The sequence below is a fragment of the Tenrec ecaudatus genome, chromosome 12 (assembly GCF_050624435.1).
Source record: "Tenrec ecaudatus isolate mTenEca1 chromosome 12, mTenEca1.hap1, whole genome shotgun sequence".
Classification (NCBI taxonomy): domain Eukaryota; kingdom Metazoa; phylum Chordata; class Mammalia; order Afrosoricida; family Tenrecidae; genus Tenrec; species Tenrec ecaudatus.
The window spans coordinates 96,731,948-96,740,605 of record NC_134541.1 but is presented as its reverse complement, the minus strand read 5'-3'; the positions used below and the strand labels follow the sequence as shown (position 1 = coordinate 96,740,605).

The 8,658-nt window shown below is 48.4% G+C and overlaps 1 pseudogene; it reads right to left on the bottom strand.

Moving 5' to 3' along the window:
• Positions 1 to 5,465: 5,465 nt before the first annotated feature.
• On the bottom strand, positions 5,466 to 6,696 carry LOC142423025 (nuclear receptor subfamily 2 group F member 6 pseudogene; annotated as a pseudogene).
• Positions 6,697 to 8,658: the final 1,962 nt, after the last annotated feature.

Below are 8,658 nucleotides of genomic sequence, written 5' to 3'. Positions count from 1 at the left end.
TGTTTGAATCACTAATGTGTGTGATGTATGAGTTATATGTTAATACAATGTTAAAATACTAAAATTAAAAGATAAAGAAATAATCTTAAAATGGAAACACATTAAAAATTAAATACAAAGTTAGTCGATTTAGAAAAAAGAGAATTGGACATTCACTTTGAACTGTAGCAGTGACTCAAGATCTACAGTGAAGAATTATTTATAAACTATTTGGACTTGTTCATTTTTTCCAAAGAAATTTGAAGAGATTTAATAAAGTCATAGACAACAGAAAACTTCAAAGAAAGATCAGCATTTTCCTTCTTAATCACACATACTTCCAGTCCCCTGTTCTAAAGCTGGTCAATGTTTTCAATTATTTCTCTACATATGTAGGCTGTGAGCTTGTATTTTAATTTTTTCATATTGGTATAAAATTAATATTGTCTTGTGTTATTTGCTTAGGGGAAACAAAATATATAAGAACTGTTTTGAAAATTTGTTCTTATTTAAATATTCCTGAAACCACTCACCTCATCTCTCTCCACTGGAGTGAGGCACTATCCTGCCATTTCTAATAATCACTGAGTGTAGATGGATGCCTCTCTGATGTTGAATTTTGGTCCGATTTTGAAGGTTACATAAATGAACCTATACTTTTCTTCAATATCTTGTTTGAGAGATTGTTCTGTAGTTGATGTTGCTGTCAGGGGCCATCAAGTCATTCCTACTCCCAGTTCCCCAGAAGGAAACACACCACCTGGTCCTTCCTGTGCCATCCTCCCACTTGTTCGTAGGGTGGAGTTCGCAGTGACACAGTCACTGTCAATCAATCTCGCAATCTCGTCTACGGCCTTCCTCGGTTTGACAAAGACTCACCATCCTTGCCTCTAAGGAGCATTCTGGCCGTCCTTCTTCCAGGATTGGTCTGTTCGTTCTTCTGGCAGTCCATATACTTTCAATAATCTTCTCCAACACCGCGGTTCAAGTGCGTTGGATTTTCTTTGGTCTTCCATTTTCAATGTGCAATTTTCACATGCAGAGTAGACCATTGGGAAGACCTTGGTTTAGGTCAAGCCCACCTTAGTCCTCAGAGTATAATCCTTGCTTCTCAATGCTTTAAACAGGGGTTGTAGAGATTGACCCAAAACAAAGTGTAGCTTGGTCACTTGACGGCTGCTTCCATGAGTATTGATTATGGATCCAAGCAAGATGAAATCCTTACCAACTTCACATTTTATTCCATTTATCCCCTGCTACATATTGGTCCAGTTATGAAGATTTACGTTTTCCTTTCATTGAGTTGTAACCCATGCTGAAGGCTTCTGCCCTTGAACTTTATCAGCAAATGTTTGAATCCCCCTCACTTTCGCCAAACAAGGTTGTCACCTGCATAGCACAGGGTATTAATAAAGATTCCTCCAGTCCTGATGTGCAGGCTTATTCAGGTAATCTAGCCTCTCTGAGTGCTTGCTCAGCATACAGACTGAGTAAGTAGGGTTAGAGGATGCAGGCCTGACACAAACCTTTGATGATGTTAAAGCACACAGTGTGCCCTTGTTCTCTCTCCTGACTTCCTCTTGAACCAGGCACAGGTTGTGCACGAGCACAGGGAAGTGTTCTGGAATTCCCGTTCTTCACGGTGCTACCCACAGTTTGTTCTGATCAAGTTTTTTTTACTGTTGGTCTTTCTCATATAGTCTCTTAGAGTTCTAGTTCAATTCAACAAGTTTCATTGTGGATGTTTTGGTTTGTTTGTTTGTTTGTTTGTTTGTGTAGACTGCTAGTGGTAAACAGCGCTATGCTTCCAGTTCTGACCCCATGATTTCAACACTGGATATGGGCTTCCAGCCCCTGGGCTTAAGTAACATCACCACATAGCATTGTCATTACCTTCTAGGGATGGATGGTAATAGCTTCTTACTACAACTGAATTGTTGGTCATCTCTACTAATTTAAAGTTTTTGCTTACAATTCTTCTGCTTTGCATTGAACTATATTGCCTGTGACTTTCCTGTCTAAAACTCTCATTCAAGGAAATGAAGGAAAACGAACCTACTAAAAATAATAAATAAAATGGACGTAGTAGATTGTTCCTCTAATAATTTTGGTTTATCTCATCAATTTTCATCTTCTTTTGGCTTTTTTCCTTCCAGTGGAGTTTGTTTTACTATCATGTTTCATTTTATTATTGTAAGCTTCTGCTACAACGTTACAATTTCCACAATCTCTTCCGGGATGGCAGTGTGTTCTTTTCTTTCCTGGTAGAAGGAGCCTTGTTTATGTCCTCAAGTTTCAGAACCAGTATTTACCTCTGATTTCAGAGGTATGCAGTTAGCTCTAATCACCAGATATTTCTGGAGTTGTAGCACGAATGGACTTTCTTCTTGTTGACCCACCCACCACTATTGGCAGAGCTGAGAGAAAAACGAAAAATAATACTCTTCAATAAAATTCTAATTTCAGGAACATTTGAACAGTTAAGTTGTACTTAACGAATGAAAGAAGAATCGGAGGGTCAACAAAAGAAGGTGCTTTCGCAGTGTTTGTGTGAATAGATCTACACACAGAGTAATAAGGTCAATCCAATTAACTTGCTAGTAAAGATTCCAAATGGGATCTTATACCCAAACATAAGCTCTTTGTGCTTCCCTACTAAACCAAGTTACAAGATCACAGTGCCTTGCTGGTTTCTGATGTTGAATGTGAATGTCATAGGACCATCAACTATCTACGCTTTCATCAGTTGTGGATTCATCAGATACATATAGAGAGAGAGTTACATCACTCAGAAGTGCCAGACGGCGTCAATTGCTGATACACAAAGTTCTGCTCTTATCGGAAAAGACAATGAGAAAGCATCGTGTCTTATGAGGAATGAGGCGGTCCTAATTTTCCTTTTGTGCACCACATTTGAACGTTCTCTTTCTCATCTGTGATCATTAGAATTTCTGTCAGCTGGACCTGTTTGTGTGAAAATAGAGTTAGAGTCCAACTTATCAATCAGGTGTAAGTCCCATGAGCCCTCTTCTGGGTTGTCGTCTCTATTATAAGAGGAATCCTGTGCAGAAGCGTGCTTTGTCTTGCCCATTTCCCTTTGTCCACTTCTGGATTCTACATCTGGTTTGTCAATTTCCTGTTAGGTCATCTACTGATCACACTAACCATCAGTGGAATGTCAACTTGTATTGATTCATCCCACCTCAGATTCATGCAGCGCTGCCTTCCCCACCCGAGACCCTCTTCCTGCATCTTCCTCTTTCATGTCCATCAGTTCCCGTAGCTCTATGAGACAGGAGAAGTCTCCCGCTTATATATGACCAATGAACTTGAACCAAACTGGACTTACCTGCTTCTATAGCTGTTTAGGCAATTGTGGATATAAATCACTATTTGTCCATACATGTATCATACAAGTATCCTTGGTCTTGCTTCTCTAGAGAACCCTGGTGGCATAGCGCTTATGCATTGGCTGCTAAGGTCAAGGTCAACAGTTCAAAACCACGTGTTACACCACAGCAAAAGGAAGAAACATTTTAATGCAATAATGAATTACTGTCTCTGGAACACAGAGGGGAAGCTTACCCTGTTGTAGAGGGTTGTTCTGCATCAGAGTTGACTTGACGGGACCAGGAGAGGTTCTAAAGAAACAGAATGAGAAAAGATGAGTTGTCTAAATTGGTTCTGATGTCTGATGCAAGCCCTAAAGCTACTGTACATACCCCACATCTCTCGGTAAGTTTTGAGAAATCTATCACTACGAACCAAGAAGGTGTTTTCATCCCTGGCCCTGATGGCACAGTGATCATCCTCTGTGCTACAAAACACAAGAGCAGAAAGGTCAAACCAAGGGCAGCTCCCCTAACAAAAGACCAGGTTTTCTTCTCTCATGAAGAATTACAGTCTCAGAACCCACAGGAGCAGGTCTACTCTGTCCTGTAGGGTCCCCATGCGTCCAAATGACTGAGTTTGGGATGTGTGCCGATAATGGTGCTTAGGCTGTATCTGGAGCAAGACACCGCTGCATGGGCCCAGGAAACACCTCCCACGGTTTATGGCCTCCAGACCTCTACCTAGACTTAACTCATAGCAAGTTCCCAAAGTGAAGCCCAGGTGTTGGGCCAGGAACAGCTATGCTCTACCCCCCAAAAATATTCTAGAATTCCTTAACTTGTGCAGACAGAAACCTGCAGACTATGTGTCATGATCGTTATAAAGGTTGTGCGATTATTGTGCAAGGAACATAAACTCTGATAAGTCTCAGTTTATTGATATGGCCCACTCAGCACAGATTCTCTGTCCAGTATTGGAGCTTGCGGGGTTGATATAGTCATTCATTGGTTGGCCATCTACAGTAAGTCAAGCAGACGTATCAGACCTACAGTAGCATTCCCTAGGAGAGGGATCCAAAGGCTCAGGGAAAATGGCATGGGAGAGTGGACTTCTCAGAATAAAGCCATGGACGCAAAATCTGAGAGCCATGAGGGCACGCCTGTGAGCAGAACTGTAAGGAGCACATTTATGGAAGCAGCCCCAGCAGGGGGTCTGCAAAGGGAAAGCAAACAATTAAGCTGAGTGTGGTTTTCTGTTTGTTTGTTTTCCTTCAACAAACCTCTGCAGGCATAAGGCAACGTGACAACATATATGAAACTTTAAAAGAAATAACTGCCAAGCAAGGATCTTAAATCCAGCAAAATATGAAGAAGAAATAAGGGCATTTTCAGTCAAGGAGAATTCCAGAAATCCAAAGCAGCGGAATGAGTTATAAAAAAATACGAAGGCTATTCTATGGATGGAGAATCACAAGGAAGAGCAAACATAAACCTGAGATCAATGAGCAAGGCAGTCCCCACCAGACAGTAACCAAGGTGAAGCAGTTCTGCAAATATGACACAAGACTGAAAAGAGAGAGCTACAAATATCAATCTGCAATGGAGAGAAACACGAAGCAAATAGGGGGAGAAAAGTACATGCAAGAAACTGTATGGAGAGGAAGGCAAGCAGTACACAAGAGAAACATGACCATCTTACACTAGATAAGAAAATAACTATCAAGGGAATGTCGTAAGAAATAGGAAAGAAACCCCATCAAAATGAAGAAAACCACAAAAGCCAACTCAGTAGTAAAATAACAGCAAACCAAGAAGGACAAGAAAATCCACAAGCACAAGGAATCCAGCACAGAAATTTATGTAAAACCAACTTACATAGACATCCTCTCCAAATGACTTCAGGTGCCTATCCAGGTGCAGAACGCAAGTCAGCACCGCCGAGGCATGTGCTTGCTGTGCCTGAAATAAACCTTCCAGGCTTGTAAGGCTCTGAAGTCCAGTAGCCTCCGAGTCAAATTGTAACCAGGGTCACTAAGGGCTACTGCATATTACATAATGATCTTTCGCCCTAGTCATGGTTCTGGTTAGCCACTTGGGGAGGCTGTCCCTATCCTTGGCCTGGGGACCCCGAGCATCTGTGTCGCTGGAGGTCGGTCACTGGCCGGAGCCCTAAGGCCAGTTGAAAGTACTCCCCGAGAGCAGCATGTCTCGGATCAGCGTCTCAACGGGTGTCTTGCCCACCAGGCGCATGAAGAACAGCTGAGAGATGAGTGAGGCTGGGACGGCGCGCAGGGCAGGCAGACGCAGCAGCAGGCGGCCGAAGCACTGGGGCTGGGCTGGGTACTGGGTCAGCATGTACTCGGTCAGGGCCACCTGCGCCTTCTCCTGCAGCCTCTCCACGTGTGCTGGGTCTGAGAGGCCACAGGCATCAAGAGTAAAGAGCGCGATGGCCTTGAGGCAGCCATACTCCGCCGAGTCCACCTGCAGGTGGCCCAGCTTGTCCACTTGCTCCTGGAAGGCGCGCACCTGGTCCATGAAGGCCACCGCCCGCTCGGCGGCCATGGGAGCGGTGTGCAGCCCGGCTGCGGCCAGCAGAGGCGCAGTGTGCAGGGTCAGGGCGGCCTCCGCCGCGTTCAGCAGGAACAGCTCGCTCCAGCTGAGCCGCAGCAGGGCCACCTGGTCGGCCACGGGCAGCTCGGGGAAGAAGGGCGCGTGGCGCGCCCACTCCATGGTGCTGAAGAGCAGCCGCGCCGCCAGCTCCACACACGTTATCGATGCCCAGCACCGCGCCCGCGCCGCCCGGGCCGAAGGCGCTCGCCGCGCCCGTGCCAAAGTGGCCGGCCACCGCCAGGTAGGGCTTGGCGCGCAGCAGCTGTGTGATCAGCTCCCACGCTGGCTGGCCATGGAAGAGGTCTCCGCCCACCGCCTCCGCCAGCGCCAAGCCCGGGGGGGCTGCCGGAGACGCGGCGCCAGGACCTGGCGGCGAGTGGGGGCTGCGGCCCCGCTGCACGGCCTCTTTGCGCATGCCGACCGGAACACTTCTTGAGGCAACAGTACTGACACTGGTTCCGGTGGTGCTGGTCAATCTGGCAGTCACGGTTGGACCTGCAGGTGTAGCTGAGGTTGAGGAGTATGCTCCGCTTGAAGAAGCTCTTGCAGCCCTGGCAGGTGAGGACGCCCTAGTGCTTGCGCTCGCCTTGTCCCCGCACACCACACAGTCCACCTGCAGCCCCTGCCGCTCCTCGTCGCCCTGCTCGGCGTCGCTGGCGGCGCCCGGGGGCGAGGCCGAGTCCTCGGTGGCGGGCGGGTAGCCACCCACCTTGTCCACGCCATTCGCGTCTCCACCGCTGCTGGGACCGCCCCAGCCTCCGGCCACCATGGCCATAGCCCCCGGGCCGCGGGTCCGGGGCGCCCCCGCTGCGCGTCGCTCTGGGGGTACCTCTCTCGGCGCAGGGGTCGCTAGCCGGCGCGCATCCGGTCCCGACGCACGGGGGCTCCCGCGGAACCCCCCAAAAAAGTTTTGCAGCACCAACTTCTGCGGCCGGTGTGCGCGCCGGCGGAACTGGTCGGGCCGGTTCCAGGCCAACTTTCCCACGCGTGCGCGGGCCCGGGGCCGGGGGAGGCGCACTGGCGTTGAGGCCCGGGGGCCCCGGGGGCAGGAGCCCGGCCGCCCAGGGGCTCCGGCGGGGGCGCGCGGGCCATGGGCCGGCCCGAGCCGCGGCGGGGGCCACAGCCAACTTCGCGGGCCGCCCCGCGCACTCCTGAGGCTGGGGCCAAACTTTGGCCACAAGTTGCCCGGGCGGCCGCGGCGCGGGGAAGGGGCGGCGGGCGCGCGCCGGGGCCTGACGCTGCGCCTCCCAGGAACCCCTGCGCCCCTTGCCGCCGCTGCCGCCTCTCGCGGCCTGCAGGTCAGCATGCCTCGCCCTCCTAGCCGCCGCTGGCCTGGGCCTGCGCAGGGCCAGAGCCTCGCTCTCACGCCGCCCTCGCCACTGCCTCCGCCGCCCCTGCGCCTGGCCTGGCGCTGCAGCCAGTTTGACAAATATGGATTTCTCTTTTTTCTTTTAAACGTTTTATTAGGGGCTCATACAACTCTTACCACAGTCCATACATATACATACATCAATTGTGTAAAGCACATCTGTACATTCTTTGCCCTAATCATTTTCTTTTCTTTCTTTTTTTTCCTTTTCTTTTTTTACATTTTATTAGGGACTCATACAACTCTTATCACAATCCATACATATACATACATCAATTGTATAAAGCACACCCATACATTCCCCGCCCCAATCATTCTCAAAGCATTTGCTCTCCACTTAGGCCCTTTGCATCAGGTCCTTTTTTTTTCCTCCTCCCTCCCCTTTCCCCCCTCCCTCATGTGCCCTTTGTAATTTATACATCGTTATTTTGTCATATCTTGCTCTATCCCAAGTCTCCCTTCCCACATTTTCTGCCGTCCCTCTCCCAGGGAGGAGGTCACATGTGGATCCTTGTAATCAGTTCCCCCTTCCAACCCACTCACCCTATACTCTCCCAGCATCATCCCTCACACCCTTGGTCCAGAAGATATCATCCACCCTGGATTCCCTGTGCCTCCAGCCCTCATATTACCAATGTACAACCTCTGCCCTATCCAGCCCTCTAAGGTAGAATTCGGATCATGGTAGTTGGGGGGAGGAAGCATCCAGAATCTGGGGGAAAGCTTTGCTCTTCATCGGCACTACCTCGCACCCTGACTGACCCATCTCCTCTCCTAAACCCCTCTCTGAGGGGATCTCCAGTGGCCGACGCTTGGGCCTTGGGTCTCCACTCTGCACTTCCCCCTTCATTCATTATGGTATATATATATATATATATATATATACACACACGCACACATATTCTTTTTTTTTTGCATGATGCCTTATACCTGGTCCCTTTGACACCAAATATGGATTTCTTAAATTGGTTTTCCAACCTATTTAGTCTTGACGGGGATACGTCTACTACCCGTACTAATCCATGGTCTGAAATAGCAAAGATAATATTAAAGTAGCAACTAAAGTAGATGACATGCTGGATAAAGGAGATGCTCTTGGCAATCGTATATTTGATATTTTCCAGGAGTTTTGTGAAAATGACAAGTATAGCGAAGCTGGTTGGCTGGTCCTTCATACGATGGAAAGTGTTATTAAGGAGAGGGATGATCTCAGAGCCTCAAAAGCACGCCTCACATGCAGACTAACAGATTTGAAAACTTCCATCTGTGCTACAAAGGAGAGCCTTCTCTCCTCTAGTAAAAGAGCTGACATTGCTGAGAACCAGGTCCAGAGTCTCATTATACGAGTGGCTGAATGACAACGGCAGC